The following is an 18,644-nucleotide window of genomic DNA, read 5'->3' as shown; positions in this document are numbered from 1 at the left end:
TGGATGCAAGGACTGACCATCGATGAGATTTTAACCATGTTTTGAAGCAGTGCTTGTTTAGAATTACAGTATAACAAGCGTATATTTTGGGTTCTGATGGGGTACGAAAGTTGAACTAAGCTCATGAGGCATTTATAAGTTATATTACTCAAGAATCAATGGTTATATGAGTACAAAATGGAGCAATCCCAGATTGCCCCTTTAATCCAGATGGATGCCTCACTGGTACGCACCGGATGACTACACCAGCAGACTGTGTAGGTGGAGCAACTGATGTGTCATACAGATCCATCTTTATCTTCAATTATGGATGATGCTGTTAGCACAGAACTGACACACTGGGTGCAGGATTTACATTTAATAAAATAACAAGTACATTAGAATGGGAGAGTTGGATTCGACCAAAATAAAAGTGCAAAATGTATCTTGTTTCCAGTACAACATGATCACTTTAAGTTACAAAACATCAAGTTATAGACATTATATAAATAAACACAATCCTCTATCTAATTGTTGAGAACAGATATGTCCAGTGGCAGGAATTGGGCACAGTTCTAGGTACCACAGTGGCATGTTTTCCTCTGGAGGGTATCTGTCCCACTGGCCTCTGTCCCAGGGTCACTCTGAACCAACCTCTCCACAGAGGGTGTATTGCTATAGCCCCCTGAATAGTCGAATGTGAGCTCCTGAGGGGTGATGTCCCTGCCAGCGAACAGGGCCAGACTGGGCACCAGGGAGTGCACCCGGACAGGCACCATGAACAGGTTGGGCTGGCAGGAGTGGTTCAGAAAACGCCCCACATTCCCAACCACAGCAGGGTCCACAAAGTTGTCACTGACTGGTCCCTTTCCAGCATACTCCCGCACAGCAATGATGTAGTTGTTATCCTCAGGCCCCTGAGCAAGCTCTCTGCGCCTGGCCTCCTCAAAGCCGATCACTTTCCCAGCGTACTCACACACAAAGGTCCCACAGTGGATGGGCTCCAGTGCTTGCACCCCCAAGCCCCTGTCCTCTGTGGGGTAGACACACAAGTTGAGCTCCAGGCCTCACTACAGCCACACAAGGCATTACACTCAAACACAGGCCTGCGTAAAAATGTTCTGTATCCCTCTGGTCCTGGAGACAGCAATGGCTGTCGTATGTCTGTCCGTATGTCTGCAGGCAGGAGCAGCTCTCTGTCAGGCAGGAGTGGGCGTGGAAGAATCACCACACTGGGGTCTATGTCACATCCTGGCCCCTGGACGTTCTCTGGAGAATACTGAAACCAAAGAGACAGATGAAAAGGGGACTGAAGTTTTATAAGACACAAAGGTAATCAGACCAATAAAAAAAGAATAATAACAACCAGTCAAGGTATTGGCGCTGGAGGATTTAACTTGGTTAGAGGAGATAGTTACAGAGTAAAATCATCTTCAATCCCACATAGAAGTTATGTTTTTTTTAAATCCCTAATAGCATCCAATCCAGCATAGCTATGCTTCTTTTAGTAAGCAGTGGTGCAAATCCTCAAAGAGAAAGACGTGTAAGAAAATTGTAAAGTGGGGCAGTTCCGCAGCTTTAGAAGTGAGCCTATTTTGGATTCTCTCTATTTCATCCAGAATGTCTAAATGATGTCAAGAGATGATATTGTGCTGCCACCAGCTGGCAGAAAATAGTTTAGACAGCCTGAATGAGGATCTACAGGTCACTGCCAAAATATAGGAAACACCAACATAGTGTCCACCATAACCCTCCAGAATGTCACGATCGTCGTAGGGAATAGACCAAGGCGCAGCGTGATGAACGAACATGTTTAAACTTTATTATCTTTAGTGATAATAGACAACAATAAACAAAACAAGAAACGACTCGTGAAGTCCACGGTAACAATGACCAACACGGAACAAGAACCCACAAACACAAAGGGAAAACAGACAGTTTAAATATGGCTCCCAATCAGAGACAACCAACGACAGCTGACACTCGTTGCCTCTGATTGGGAGTCACTCTGGCCAACATAGAAATAAACACAACAGAAAGAACACACCCTGGCTCAACATATAGAGTCCCAGAGCCAGGGTGTGACAGTACCCCCCCCCCCACTAAAGGCGCGGACTGCGACCGCGCCTCAACTTGAACAAAACAGGGGAGGGCTGGGTGGGCATTTCTCCTCGGCGGCGGTTCTGGCTCCGGCCTTGCCCACCACCCTCCAATAAACCCCCCATAGCGCCCCTGGTCCAGTCTGGCCCCGCTGGCTGGAGCTGAACTGGACGCAGCAGGAGCGGTTAGCTTCAGCTCCGTAGTGGAGCAGTTGACCGGTACCTTACCAGGCACCGGTGACCCAGGCACGGGTTGTGCTGGACTGACGACGCGCACCCCTGGCTTGGTGCGTGGAGGAGGAACGGGCCTTACCAGGCTGACGACGCGCACCCCTGGCTTGGTGCGTGGAGGAGGAACGGGCCTTACCAGGCTGACGACTCGCACCCCTGGCTTAGTGCGAGTAGCAGGAACAAGCCGGGCCGGGCTGGCGACGCGCACCCCTGGCTTGGTGCGTGGAGCCGGAACGGGCCGGACCGGGTTGACGATGCGCACCCCTGGCTTGGTGCGTGGAGTAGGAACAGGCCGGACCGGGCTGACGACTCGCACCCCTGGCTTGGTGCGTGGAGTAGGGACAGGCCGGACCGGGCTGGCGACGCACACCGTAGGCTTGGTGCGTGGAGCAGGGACAGGCCGAACCGGGCTGTGGAGACGGATAGGAGACCTGGAGTGAAGAGTGGCCACAACCCGTCCTGGCTGAATGCCTACCCTCACACACTCTGTGTGAGGCATCCGCACAGGACGTACAGGGCTGTGTACCCGTACTGGCATAACAGCACGTGACACTGGAGCAGGATATCCGGGACCGCGGAGAGGCATTGGAGACCACGAGCGTTGAGCCGGCACACTCCGTCCTGGCTGCATACCCCCCTTCGCATGACACGTGCGGGGTGCTCGCACAGGACGTACAGGACTATGACGGACCGCTCGTGGCACAGTACGCCGCTCCGCATACCGCGGAACCTGCCCCGTCCCATGCTGCCATGCCTGAGTACGGGAAGTTGGTTCCGCTCTCCATCCAGGCTCCGCCAACCTGCCTTTTGGCCCCCCTAACCCGGTGGCCTCCTCTCCAAATCGCCCTGTGGCAGCCTCCTGCTGCCCAGCCGCCCATGCCGTGTGCCCCCCCCTAAACATTTTTTGGGGTTGCCTCTCGTCCGTCCGACGATGACACTGCTGACGCCGCTGCTCCTCTCTCGCCAGGGCCTTAATCCTAGCCCAAGGTCCCTTGCCCCCGAGTATGTCCTCCCAGGACCACGATTTGCCCACCTGGGCCATCGCCAACCTCTCCATCTCCTTTCCCGGCGCTTCCTCCCATGTCCAGTCCAAGATCTGCCCCTGGACACGCTGCTTGGTCCTTGTAAGGTGGGTTCTTCTGTCACGATCGTCGTAGGGAATAGACCAAGGCGCAGCGTGATGAACGAACATGTTTAAACTTTATTATCTTTAGTGATAATAAACAAGAAACGACTCGTGAAGTCCACGGTAACAATGACCAACACGGAACAAGAACCCACAAACACAAAGGGAAAACAGACAGTTTAAATATGGCTCCCAATCAGAGACAACCAACGACAGCTGACACTCGTTGCCTCTGATTGGGAGTCACTCTGGCCAACATAGAAATAAACACAACAGAAAGAACACACCCTGGCTCAACATATAGAGTCCCAGAGCCAGGGTGTGACACAGAACAGCTTCAATGCGCCTTGGCATAGATTCTACAAGTGTCTGGAACTCTATTGGAGGGATGCGACACCATTATTCCACGAGAAATTGCATCATTTGGTGTTTTGTTGATGGTGGTGGAAAATGCCGTCCAAGGTGCCACTCCAGAATCTGGAGCGGGGGGTTCTACTAAACTATATGGAATTGTTTTAAGAAGGGCATACCAAGGATCATTTTGCTATTTGACTTTGAAGTTTAAGACCCCTTGAAGTATAAAAAATATATATAAAAGCAGTAGAATGGCCTTACTGAAGAGCTCAGTGACTTTCAACGTGGCACCGTCATAGGATGCCACCTTTCCAACAAGTCAGTTCGTCACATTTCTGCCGTGCTAGAGCTGCCCCGGTCAACTGTAAATGCTGTTATTGTGAAGTGGAAACGTCTAGGAGCATCAAAGGCTCAATTGGGAAGTGCGAGGCCACACAAGTTCACAGAACGGGACCAGCAAATGCTGAAGTGTGTAGGGTATAAAAAACGTCTGTCCTCGGTTGCAACACTCACTACTGAGTTCCAAACTGCCTCTGGGAGCAACAAGAACTGTTCTTTGGGAGCTTCATGAAATGGGTTTCCATGACCGGGCAGCCACACACAAACCAAAGATAACCATGCGCAAAGCCAAGTGCCGGCTGGAGTGGCGTAAAACTCACCGCCATTGGACTCTGGAGCACTGGAAACGTGTTCTCTGGAGTGATGAATCAAGCTTCACCATCTGGCAGTCTGACGGACGAATCTGGGTTTGGCGGATGCCAGGAGAACGCTACCTGCCCCAATGCATAGTGGCAACTGTAAAGTTTGGTGGAGGAGGAATAATGGTCTGGGGCTGTTTTTCAAGGTTCGGGCTAGGCCCCTTAGTTCCAGTGAAGGGAAATCTTAACACTACAACATACAATTACATTCTAGACGATTCTGTGCTTCCAACTTTGTGGCAACAGTTTGGGGAAGGCCCTTTCCTGTTTCAGAATGACAATGCCCCCGTGCACAAAGCAAGGTCCATACAGAAATGGTTTATCGAGATCTGTGTGGAAGAACTTGACTGGCTTGCACAGAGCCCTGACCTCAACCCCATCGAACACCTTTGGGATGAATTGGAACGCCGACTGCGAGCCAGGCCTAATTGCCCAACATCAGTGCCCGACCTCACTAATGCTCTTGTGGCTGAATGGAAGCAAGTCCCCGCAGCAATGTTCCTACATCTAATGGAAAGCCTTCCCAGAAGAGTGGAGGCTGTTATAGCAGCAAAGGTGGTACCAACTCCATATTAATGCCCATGATTTTGGAATGAGATGTTCGACGAGCAAGTGTTTACATACTTTTGGTCATGTAGTGTATCTCTAGTTTAAACTGACAGATTTGTATGGGAATTTTTAAAATATGCTAATTAGATTTATGCGGGGGCGTGGACATCAACCTTTGAGACTCACTGAGATCTCTTCTTCTAGCCATGATAGCCAGAATAATGGGCAACTGGGCATTTTTATCCATGACCGTAAGCATGATGGGATGTTAATTGCTTAATTAACTCAGGAACCACACCTGTGTGGAAGCACATGCTTTCAATATACGTTGTATCCACAGGAGGTTGGTGGCACCTTAATTGGGGAGGACGGGCGCGTGGTAATGTCTGGAGCGGAATCAGTGGAATAGTTTCCATGTGTTTGATGCCATTCCATTTGCGCTATTCCAACCATTATTATGAGCCATCCTCCCCTTAGCAGCCTCCACTGGTTGTATCCCTCATTTACACAAGTGTGTTTCCTTTATTTTGGCAGCCTGTGTGTGAGATTAATTGAGAAATCATTACAAAGGGGAATTATTGTTTGTTATGTGTACTGTGGCCTCAATGGTTTTAACTTTATCTGGTATTTAAATTGTTGTGGAAGGGCAGCAGATCATTTATTTTTTAACAGGTCCTTGATTGTAGAGATTTATGACTTTTGTTTTATTGCGAAGAAGAAGCTAATTCTACTTGCTGCACCTTTGTTATTCCGCTTGAATAGAAAGAAAACTGCTTTTTCATTTACTTCAACCTTGCTCGCATCACAGAAAATTGTTTACACGTACCAATGCAAGAAGTACCAATAGTTTTAGTAGCCTATCACAATGCAGCATAGGCCAAGCAGCTATGCTTTATCCATATAAACAATTATAGATGTGACAAACGTACAGGTTATTGTTTCTGCTTGCTGGTATGGGCTAACCAGTCAGCTACCAACTAGCTAGCTACAATAAAGTGAATTACCTGAAATGCAGGATATTGTTCTTTGCTGACATTACCCTTTAGTAAAACTGGAATACAAATAAAAATAATCTCGATTTTGTCCATAATAATATCATGTATGTAGGCTATGCCCACACTGTATATGCGAGTTATTGGCTAGAGCCCACGTGCCAGAGTAGGCACACTCGCTATATACAGTGCCTTGCAAAAGTATTCATTTCCCTTGGCGTTTTTCATATTTTGTTGCATTACAACCTGTAATTTAAATGGATTTTTATTTGGATTTCATGTAATGGATATACACAAAATAGTGCAAATTGGTGAAGTGAAATAAAAACAATTAAGTGTTAAAAAAAAATCTACAGAAAAAATAACGGGAAAGTGCTGCGTTTACAGTATATGTAATCAACCCCTTTACTATAAAGCCCCTGAATAAAATCTGGTACAACCAATTATCTTCAGAAGTCATATAATTAGTTAAATAAAGTCCACCTGTGTGCAATCTAAGTGTCACGTGATCTGTCACATGATCTCAGTATATATACACCTGTTCTGAAAGACCCCAGAGCCTGCAACACCACTAAGCAAGGGGCACCACCAAGCAAGTGGCACTATGAAGACCAAGGAGCTCTCCAAACAGGTCAGAGACAAAGTTGTGGAGAAGTACAAATCAGGGTTGGGTTATAAACAAAATATCAGAAACTTTGAACATCCCATGGAGCACCATTAAATTCATTATTAAAAAATGGAAAGAATATGGCACCACAACAAACCTGCCAAGAGAGGGCCGCCCACCAAAACTCACGGACCAGGCAACAAAGAGACCAAAGATAACCCTGAAGGAGCTGCAAAGCTCCACAGCAGAGATTGGAGTATCTGTCCATAGGACCACTTTAAACTGTACACTCCACAGAGCTGGGCTTTACGGAACAGTGGACAGAAAAAAAGCCATTGCTTAAAGAAAAAATAAGCAAATACATTTGGTGTTTGCCAAAAGGCATGTGGGAGATTCCCCAAACATATGGAAGAAGGTACTCTGGTCAGATGAGACTAAAATTGAGCTTTTTGGCCATCAAGGAAAATGCTATGTCTGGCGCAAACCCAACACCTCTCATCACCCGAGAACAATGTTTTTCATTGGCAGGGACTGGGAAACTGGTCTGAATTGAAGGAATGATGGATGGCACTAAATACAGAGAAATTATTGAGGGAAAACTGTTTCAGTCTTCCAGAGATTTGTGACTGGGACAGAGGTTCACCCTCCAGCAGGACAATGACCCTAAGCATACTGCTAAAGCAACACTCAAGTGGTTTAAGGGGAAAGGGGAAACATTTAAATGTCTTGGAATGGCCTAGTCAAAGCCCAGACCTCAATCCAATTCAGAATCCGTAGTATGAATTAAAGAGTGCTGTACACCAGCGGAACCCATCCAACTTGAAGGAGCTGGAGCAGTTTTGCCTTGAAGAATGGGCAAAAATCCCAGTGGCTAGATGTGCCAAGCTTATAGAGACATACCCCTAGAGACTTGCAGCTGTAATTACTGCAAAGGGTGGCTCTACAAAGTATTGACTTTCGGGGGGTTAATAGTTATACACGCTCCAGTTTTCTGTTTTTTTTGTCTTATTTCTTGTTTGTTTCACACAAAAAAAGATGTACCATCTTCAAAGTGGTAGGCATGTTGTGTAAATCAAATGATACAAAAAACCCCAAAATCCATTTTAATTCCAGGTTGTAAGGCAACAAAATAGGAAAAATGCCAAGGGGGGTGAATACTTTCGCAAGCCACTGTAACACCACATTTTTTGTGAGAAAACCATCTGTAGAGTTAAAGAAAATGTATTTGTATTTTTTATTCGGTACATAGGAATTTAACCGTCAAATATATTTTGATGTGCACTATGTCATCACGCACAGACTTCTATCCGCAACACATAAATTTGATGGAAACACATCTCTGGTAAAATGCGCCTATTTTATTTATGCAGATTTTAGGATATTCACATGAATATCTGTTGGCAATTGGATGGAAACCTACTTTGGACACACCTACTCATTCCAGGGTTTTTCTTTATTTTTACTATTTTCTACATTGTAGAATAATAGTGAAGACATCAAAAATATGAAATAACACATATGGAATCATGTAGTAACCAAAAGAATGTTAAACAAATCAAAATATATGTTATTTTTGAGATTCTTCAAAGCAGCCACCCTTTGCCTTGATGACAGCTTTGCACACTCTTGGCATTCTCTCAACCAGCTTCATGAGGTAGTCACCTGGAATGCATTTCAATTAACAGGTGCGCCTTCTTAAAAGTTAATTTGTGGAATATCTTTCCTTAATGCGTTTGAGCCAATCAGTTGTGTTGTGACAAGGTAGGGGTGGTATACAGAAGATAGCCCTATTTGGTAAAAGACCAAGTCCATATTATGGCAAGGACAGTTCAAATAAGCAAAGAGAAACGACAGTCCATCATTACTTTAAGACATGAAGGTCAGTCAATCCGGAAAATGTCAAGAACTTTGAAAGTTTCTTCAAGTGCAGTTGCAAAAACCATCAAGCGCTATGATGAACCTGGCTCTCATGAGGACCGCCACAGGAAAGGAAGACCCAGAGTTACCTCTGCTGCAGAGGATAAGTTCATTAGAGTTAACTGCACCTCAGAAATTGCAGCCCAAATAAATGATTCACAGAGTTCAAGTAACAGACACAACTCAACATCAACTGTTCAGAGGAGACTGTGTGAATCAGGCCTTCATGGTCGAATTGCTGCAAAGAAACCACTACTAAAGCGTCTGCTAAATGACTAAAATGTAAACGTAAAGGACACCAATAATAAGAAGAGACTTACATGGGCCAAGAAACAAGAGCAATGGACATTAGACCGGTGGAAATCTGTCCTTTGGTCTGATGAGTCCAAATTGGAGATTATTGGTTCCAACTGCCGTGTCTTTGTGAAATGCAGAGTAGGTGAACGGATGATCTCCACATGTGTGGCTCCCACCTTGAAGCATGGAGGAGGAGGTGTTATGGTGTGGGGGTGCTTTGCTGCTGACACTGTCTGTGATTTATATAGAATTCAAGGCACACTGAACCAGCATGGCTTCCACAGCATTCTGCAGAGATACGCCATCCCATCTGGTTTGCGCTTAGTGGGACTATAATTTGTTTTCAACAGGACAATGACCCAACACACCTCCAGGCTGTGTAAGGGCTATTTGACCAAGAAGGAGAGTGATGGAGTGCTGCATCAGTTGACCTGGCCTCCACAATCACCTGACCTCAACCCAATTGAGATGCTTTGGGATGAGTTGGACCGCAGAGTGAAGGAAAAGCAGCCAAGTGCTCAGCATATGTGGGAACTCCTTCAAGACTGTTGGAAAAGCATTCCAGGTGAAGCTGGTTGAGAGAATGCTAAGAGTGTGCAAAGCTGTCATCAAGGCAAAGGGTGGCTACTTTGAAGAATCTAAAATCTAAAATATATTTTGATTTGTTTAACACTTTTTTGTTTACTGCATGATTCCATATGTGTTATTTCATAGTGTTGTTGTCTTCACTATTATTCTACAATGTTGAAAATAGTAAGAATGAAGAAAAACCCTTGAATGAGTAGGTGTGTCCAAACATTTGACTGGTACTGTATGTATGAACATCATGGGCGTGTTTGAGTGGTAAGCAAAAGTAGCCGACTGTAGATGGAAGTCGACAAGTAAAGTTGAGGCGGTACATATGCACTGACAGCAAGTCTTCGTCTTCTTCTTCTTTGGTATAATGGCGTTCGCAACAATTGGATGTGCATTCTGCCACCTACTGTGCGGGTGGATATTAAATATCCCAAAAAGGAAATAATGTGGAGTAAAAAAAAGATTCATACAAACTATAAAAAATAAATTTTAACTAAAACAAAATCAACCTGCTTTTCTGTTAAAATCCAAAACTCTAATCAGGTCCCTACACAGACTCAGAAGGATCCTGTGAGGGCGGGACATTTTCTGGCGTCAGTAGTCTTTGCAGTGCTTTTGCCGTGAAGTCTTGGAGCCCCATAAACCTCTTGGTTGCAGATACAGTATAATGATGTTCAGCTTCTTGGACTTCTTGGACACGTGCAATACAATTAATAACTGTGGCTATAAATGCTACAAAATCCACCTTCTTCACAATGAGTGTATCCAGATCACTTGATTGACGGAAAACATTTGCAACTGGTTGTGGTGCATCCACCGCCATATCTTCTTCAGCACTGTGGTCTGTTGCCCCTTCAACTCTCTTCACCGTCTCCACATAAGAGATCTGCTGTGCAACCCTGATCCTTGACACCTCAACCTCTTTCACCCTAGCAGGGCACTCAAGGAAGTCCGAAATATGATCCCCATCACAGTTGCATCCCCTTTCACTGCTATGCCGATGACACCCAGTTCTACATCAGCACCAAATCCCTCCTCAACCCACCTCTGACCCACATTGAATCCTGCCTCTGCAATAAAAACATGAATGCAAAAAAACTTCCTCAAACTCAGTGAAAGAACGGAACTCCTCCTCATAGGCACCAAATCCACCCTCACCAAAGCTGGCAACCTCACCCTCACCATTGACGACACCACTGTCTCTCCCTCCCCCACAAACACAACCTTGGTGTCATCCTGGACTCCACCCTCTCCTTTGACCACCACATAAGACAGACTGTCAAATCCTCATTCTTCACCTCCGCAACATTGCCAATGTCAGCTCCTCCCTCTCCCGTCCTGCCACTGAAACGCTCATACATGCATTAATCTCCTCCCGTCTTGACTACTGCAACTCACTACTCTTGGGATCAACTCAAGCTCCCTCCATAAGCTCCAAATGGTTCAAAACTCTGCAGCCCGGCTCCTGTCATGTGTGAACTTCCCTGGCTCTCTGTCTCCCAACGCATTGATTACAAAATCCTCCTTCTGACCTACAAAGCACCTTCACCACCTTGCCCCTCCCCCTTTACCTCTCAGACCTTCTTCTCACCTACCAACCAACACACGCACTCTGTTCCACCACAGCAGGCAACCTTGTCATCCCCAGGTCGATGCTCCAGAGCTTCGGCGACAGGGCCTTCTCCAGGTTTGCTCCTAGGCTCTGGTACTCCCTCCCTCCAGCCATCTGTGACTCTGAGTCCATCACCATCTTTCAGTCCCACCTAAAGCAACACCTCTTTGACAAGGCCTACCCTTAAGTCCCTCCTAAATTGAATTTGTTTGATGACAACAATATGACAGACAAGACACATTGTAGGCTATTACATGGGACACAACATTACAGTAACATCTAGATAAATACATTGTCACAAGTAGGATATTTCATTTATTTATGTTAGACATTTGGATCACATGTAATTAGATTTTATTTTATTTTATTTAACTAGGCAAGTCAGTTAAGAACAAATTCTTATTTACAATGACGGCCTACCAAAAGGCAAAAGGCCTCATAGGGGACAGGGGCTGGGATAAAAAAAAAAGTAAGGATAAAGACGTATTTAAACTCTAAATAGTCATCCACCCAAAACAGTAAACATGCATTGATAATAACCAATGATTGGTGGCAACATCAACCATTTATGAGCATGTAGTGCCTTTTGCTTCCAAAAAAACAGAAGAAGGTTGTCTTCCACAATGCTTTGGTTCCGACTTCAAGTTGCAGTTGGTGAGTAGAAACTGCAGAACTGTCCAGTCGACTGCAGTCAAAAGTTCATGACCTTTGATCACATTGTGTTGTAAAGGTCATGCAGTTGACATGTTGTCACAAGTCAGACCATTTTTATACCCATAATGCAACACACTTTGAAAGGCGGTGTCCAACATCCGCTTGAACACGCCCAATGTCAACATAGAAAGGGCACTACAACAGTCCAAGAAGAGAGACTTACTGAGAGTCTATGATGAATGTTTTACAATGTCGCCGCCTAGCGGCCTTCTAGCAAAAGAACACAGTCGCACTTCTGCAATTTTTGCAGTAGGTGGCACTATGAGACTTTACAAAGAGAACCACTTACAGCCAGAACATCATGTAATGAATCACTGACTCATGATAAAAAGAAAAGTGTGTGTGTGTGTGGGTGTGTGTGTGTGTGTGTGTGTGTGTGTGTGTGTGTGTGTGTGTGTGTGTGTGTGTGTGTGTGTGTATGAGACATTAGAATTCAGGTAGTGTAGACCAAATAAAAAACATGGCCATATGAGGTGACAGTGTCCTTTGGTTCCCACATCATAAGAGCACAAACAAGCATTGTTGGAAGTGGAACCCAGCTAGAGAGTGAGGTGGACAGCAGCCTTTCACACCCGTGAGTATGGAGCGAGGACCCTCTCTTCCACTCCAACAGGGGGACGCCTGGCACAATGTAGCTTTGGAAGCCACCCCTGTTACCTTGGAGATAACGATACACCAAATGGACAACAATGGAAGCCTCCTGCCAGTGACATAATCCATCCTGTAATGATGGGGCTTTGGAAGCACCGTGCTCCATCTGTTCCTTAGACCCATGGGGAGGGGAAAGGAAATGGAGAAGGAAACCATACCATACTAAAAAATATTATAGTATATACTGTAGTGTTTTTGCAGACTAAAATGTAGTATTTATTGTAGTATATTGGAGTATACTGTAGTATTTACTGTTAACTATAGTATAAATACTGAAGTAAAAGAAAACTGTGGTATATACTACAGTAATCAATGTAGTGTTTTTGCATATTGTAGTATACTGTAGTATTTACTGTAGTTTTTTGCAGACTGCAATATACTGTAGTATTTACAGTAGTGTTTTTGCAGATATTATTGTAGTATTTACTATAGTGTTTCTGTTTTATTATCTTTGACATAGAAGTGGAGGCTTTCTCCGTGAGGAAACCTACTGGAGAAATACTAAAAGAGCAAATGTTTCACAACCTGTAGGTAGGTAAGACTGGGGTCTGAACGGATAGTTCAGAGCTTCTGCTCTTTTCTATTAACCTTTATTTAACTAGGCAAGTCAGTTAAGAACAAATTCTTATTTACAATGACAGCCTACACCGGCCAAGCCAGGACGACGATGGGCCAATTGTGCGCCGCCCTATTGGCCGGTTGTGATACAGTCTGGAATCGAACCAGGGGGTCTGTAGTGACGCCTCAAGCACTGAGATGCAGTGCCTTAGACCGCTGCGCCACTCGGTAACCTGTATGTAACAAAATATGGTCTCTACTTGGCATGTAGGTTTTTCACTTATGGGTGGCACAAATTGGGACATGGGGAGAGGAATGGGCATATGCAAATTATATACTGTAGTATTTACTATAGTAAAATAAAAGTGTAGTGCTTTTGCGGACTGCAGTGTTTTTGCTGACATTACTGTACTATTTACTACAGTGTTTTTTTTGTTGTTGCCAATAATACTGTAGTTTTTACTATAGTATTCTACAATATACTACAGTTTACTACAGAATTCTATAGTAAGTAATGTAGTATTCTATAGTAAACAGTTGTATTTTTTCATGTGTGGATCTCCCTCAGTCACTATCCTTTCCTTACCAATATCGTGTGATATTGCTGGGAGGATACTGTCCTTCAAACAAACAACGTCGTCATCAGGATTTCCTTCAAGTTAGCTTTTTGTATAAAGGCATAGATGTTGGGCAGGATGCACATTTCATATTTCTAGTCAGATGTTTTGTTAGAAAGTGATTTATTGTCAGGGGACATTTTGGCAGTTTTCAGCTCAACCTGTAATATGGTATGATGTTGTTTTCATGTTCTCATATATACAGTAATAGATACAGAGGCTTATTCTCAGGTGGCGGAAGGAAGCAGATGGGTAGAGGTCACATTGCTGGCTGGCATTTCAGCTGCACACACAACTGACCCTTTGTCATCTTCCTCTGAGAATACCCCCTATCCTCTTTCCTTTACAATGTCCTTGTGCAAAAACTCATTTTGTCATTTTGAATTCTACTGGATTCTACTGTAAGCAGAAGTATTGCAGTTAGGGCATTAAAGAGGACACTGGATGCTCAACAACAACATTTATCTTTTAGGGAAACTAACTTTAGATATGGGTAGAGCTCCGGGTAGAGTATTGATGGCTGTCATGCAATGATGATTAATGTATCGATGAGCGCAAGTCTGTCCAGTCAGGAAAATACAAATATATTAAAAATGACATCTCCCATCAGCACTTTGTCCTCTTACTGCGTGCCCCTGCCTCCCTGTCTGCTGAAAATAAGCAAACAGTACAGGATTAAATAGGATTTAGCTAGACTATATTACATTCTACCCACACACAGCTTGAAGTGTCTCTCTGGATTCCCCCAGTGCTGTAAACTCAAACAAAGTCTACACAAATATATTACATTTACCAATGGAAGTTTGCTATCCAATACAAAAGAGGAAGAAAAATATGCGTAAGAGGGAATGTGTTTTTGATTGGATTTCCCAGTTGGAAAACGGTTCCAAAATGTACCAGAAGTACCAGCTTGTTTTTCTCAATGAGGGTCTCTACATGATTAATATGACTTGACAATGTGTGGCTCTCATGAAGCACATCCCTTTCCTCCTGTTCTCTTAATGACAGAGCTTGTTGGGGGATCTTTAATTAACTACTTTGTCTTTTGGATTTAATGAGAAGACAACAACACAGAAGACAATTGGTTGGACAGCCAATGAACCAAAAGCATGATAGACCACGTCCTTTGGGGAAACTATCAACAACACCCCAGTGCTCTCTCTGCTCCTGTGTTTATTGGCTTCTCTTCAAATTGCCAGTGATGCTGCTCTCAGCTAGAAAGGAAAGTTGCTTGGTGGCATGCTGCTCACTGTCTAATTTGACTTTGGAGAACAAAGAACATTTCAAATGCTCCCCCCGTCTCCCTTCGTTAGCCTGAGTGGGCTTGATTACTAGGACTCTCCCCGTGCCAATTCCCCAGGCCTCTCAAAGGGGCCTGCCATCATGGTTCTCATAGTTCATCAAAGGCCATGGACCTACTGCCAATGAAACAAAGAGGGACACAGCTTCTGGAAAAAACATTAGGGAGGTTGCCAAACAAGCAAAAATGGGGAAAGTAAAGCTAAAAAAAGAAAACAAAGAAACAAAGAAAGTATAAGTACCCACATGAAAAAGTACTATAGTATACTATGATATAAATACTGTAGTATTAATATATTTACAGTACCTTCGGAAAGTATTCAGACCCCTTGACCCTTTCACATTTTGTTAGGTTAGTCTTATTCTAAAATTGATTTCATTGTTTTTTCCCTCATCAATCTACACACAATACCCCATAATGACAAAGCATAAACAGGTTTTTAGAAATGTTTGCTAATTTATTACAAATATTTACTCAGTACTTTGTTGAAGCACCTTTGGCAGCGATTACAGCCTCAAGTCTTCTTGGGTATGACGCTACAAGCTTGGCACACCTGTATTTGGGGAGTTTCTCCCATTATTCTCTGCAGATCCTCTCAAGCTCTGTCAGGTTGGATGGGGAGCGTTGCTGCACAGCTATTTTCAGGTCTCTCCAGAGATGTTCGATCGGGTTCAAGTCCGGGTCCTAGCTGGGCCACTCAATGACATTCAGAGACTTGTCCCGAAGCCACTCCTGCGTTGTCTTGGCTGTGTGCTTAGGGTCATTGTCCTGTTGGAAAGTGAACCTTCGCCCCAGTCTGAGGTCCTGAGCACTTTGGAGCAGGTTTTCATCAAGGATCTCTCTGTACTTTGCTCCGTTCATCTTTGCCCCGATCCTGACTAGTCTCCCAGTCCCTGCCGCTGAAAAACTTTGTCATTATGGGGTATTGTGTGTAGATTACTAAGGATTTTTATTTATTTAATACATTTTAGAATAAGGCTGTAACATAACAAAATGTGAAAAAGTCAAGGGGTCTGAATACTTCCCGAAGGCACAGTATATACTATAGTATTCACTGTAGTGTTTTTGCGGACTTACATTTACATTTTAGTCATTTAGGAGACGCTCTTACTGCTCTTTTGCAGACATGACTGTAGTATACTGTAGTATTGACAGTTTACTATAATATAAATACAGTATTATTACTATAGTTTAAAAAACTATAGTATATACTGTACATATTCTATAGTAATTACTGTAGTGTTTTGCAGACGTTACTGTATTTACTATAGTGTTTTTGTTGTATTATCTTTGACATAGAAGTGGGGTCTTTCTCCATGAGAAAACCTACTGGTCAAATACAAAAAAAATGACATTTTCCATAACCTGTAGGTAGGTAGGACTGGAGTCTGAACGGATCGAATTCACTGCTAAACTGCTTCTGCTCTTTTCTATAACTTGGAGTAAGTAAAGTAAAGAGACTTGGGCCTTGTAGGGATAACTCAGGGCTTCCTGCCCTTTTCTACCCCTCTTCTCAGTGTCTGTCCAGTGGAGAGTGAGGTTTGGCAAGGGACAAGGGGGAGGGGGGTTGGAGTTCTCCTTTTGTCTTCTGTGACTTGATTTTAGTTAAAACAGACTTTATCGGATAATTAAATGTAGCCTAAAGAAGAAAAACAAATAAGATACAAATAAAAAGAGGTGGGAGGGATAGGATAGGGATTACGAACCCGGATTAGGGTAAGGGTTTAGGTTTGGGGTGTAGGGAATAGGATACGGACCCGGTTTAGGTTAAGCGTTTGGGTTGGGGGATCATAAGGGGTCTTAAAACTCAAAATCAAACAGCAAAATGATCCTTGGTATGACATTCTTAAAACAATTCCATATTGCTTAGTAGTACACCGGTGTTTGTCTTCTCATGAAAACGTATGTTGCGTCCGAACGGTTTGGACTACATGCTATCATGACTCCTCTGTGGAAAGATGAGACTCTTACAAACACGTACATGTCAGTTGTTTTTGCCTCACAACTGTTGATGTTCTACCAACCCCATGGGACTCGTCTGAAGTCGGTACTGCCTATCTACCAACTTCTGTCTGTAGTGTCCAAACAGTTTGGGCTACAAACTAATATCACCCCTCTATGGAAAGGTGAGACTCTCCCGAACACTTAACATGTCGGTTGTTTTGCTTCAAGACACGTCTGAAGGTAGCCCAGTACCAGTAAAAAAAAATATGGACATATATATGGAAGTAGCTTAGTGCCTAAAAAAGGTGTTAAATATGGGTAAAAAAAAAACTAACAAATAATTTCCTGATCTTTCTTATATCGCTTAGATACAGGACAGACACTTCAAAACAAATTTCCTTTAGATGTATTTTTTGACTATCTGCTTTTCCAAGTATGAATCTGTTATTCAATGTGTTTCTATGGGCAGTAAGGCCAAATTCAAAGCTAAATTCAAAGTTACATCAAATATATATATATTTCTAAGATATTTTTGTTATACCTAAAGGGGTCCTATAATTCAGAATCAAATAGCTTAATGATCCTTGGTATGACCATCTTAAAACAATTTAATATGTTAGCTTAGTAGAACCCGCCCCCCAGACTTACACTCTAGGGGGTAAAAATGTGTTTAATCCACTTAAAATGTTATGGATAAAATACCAGTAGGTGTAAAATGAGTTTTAAAAGTGGATAAAAGTTATGAAATGGTAATAACACAATAATTGGATGAATTTGTTAAAACTTGATACAATTCTTGGAGGGTTTTGTTGTTCCTCTTGAATCATCGGTTTCAAATATGTATTTTCAGCCGACCAAGAACAGCCATCCCCTCCTCTGTGGTCATTAGCCCTGCCAGTTTGTGTGAGTATTGATTATTTGTGTGTTTAGGGAGCCTGATTTTGGACTGTCTGGAACTTAGATATTTGTCTGGGAGCAGCATTGCACCAGGCTGGGGCAGCATACTCGAACAGGGGCCTGATATAGCTTTGGTATACTCTGATGGCTGTTCTGGGGTCTGCACCTCCTTTTTTCCTGCACATTATCATTTTACATTTTAGTAATTTAGCAGACGCTCTTAACCAGAGCGACTTACAGTTAGTGAGTGCATTAATTTTTTCATACTGGCCCCCCGTGGGAAACGAACCCACAACCCTGGCATTGCAAGCGCCATGCTCTACCAACTGAGCTACAGGTAAGCTTTTGGTTTTATTAATTTATTGCCACTGGGGCCCGCCGATGTAACTGCTAAAATGCTTTCGCACACTGTACTGCATGATTGTAGCGGGTTTACTAACGCTTTAGTTCTAGTAGTTCTAGTTGACTATGATGTGACAATGATGTAGGCTGTGTGTAGTGGTTAGCGGTCATGATATGAAGGTTTGGCTTGGAAAGTTTTTTTCACCTGGTCACAGACAGCTGATGAGTGTGCACTGATGTGCACAAGCGAAGGGAAATGGTGAGAGGAGGGGAGCGCGTAGATAGTTGCGATAAGGAATTATATATACAACGAGCAAAGTGATCATGCTGTTTTTATGTGGCTATTATGAAAGTTAACTGTTTGCGTGTTATCAGTGGTGTATTCATTCTGCCGATTCTGAAGAAAAACATTTCGCAAACGGAAGCAAACGGAACGAAACAGGGATAAACATTAATTTGTCCAATAGAAACTCTCATTTGCAACTGTTTGACTAATGATTACACCCTAGATCAGCTAGATGCAGGCAAGAGTGTGCAAGGCGGTAATGAATATGTCACTGTCTGTCACCTTGATTACTCAAAAT

General features: G+C 43.6%; 1 pseudogene across 1 annotated transcript; it reads right to left on the bottom strand.

Moving 5' to 3' along the window:
- Positions 1 to 506: 506 nt before the first annotated feature.
- LOC311133445 (histone-lysine N-methyltransferase SETMAR-like) lies at positions 507 to 11,175 on the bottom strand (annotated as a pseudogene). Its single transcript has 3 exons — positions 11,037 to 11,175; positions 6,041 to 6,087; positions 507 to 1,258 (listed from the first exon to the last, which is right to left on the bottom strand). The product of its transcript is annotated as a histone-lysine N-methyltransferase SETMAR-like (transcript).
- Positions 11,176 to 18,644: the final 7,469 nt, after the last annotated feature.

This window comes from Coregonus lavaretus, assembly GCF_964263955.1.
Source record: "Coregonus lavaretus genome assembly, chromosome: 8".
NCBI lineage: Eukaryota > Metazoa > Chordata > Actinopteri > Salmoniformes > Salmonidae > Coregonus > Coregonus lavaretus.
This window is presented reverse-complemented; position numbering and strand designations above follow the sequence as displayed.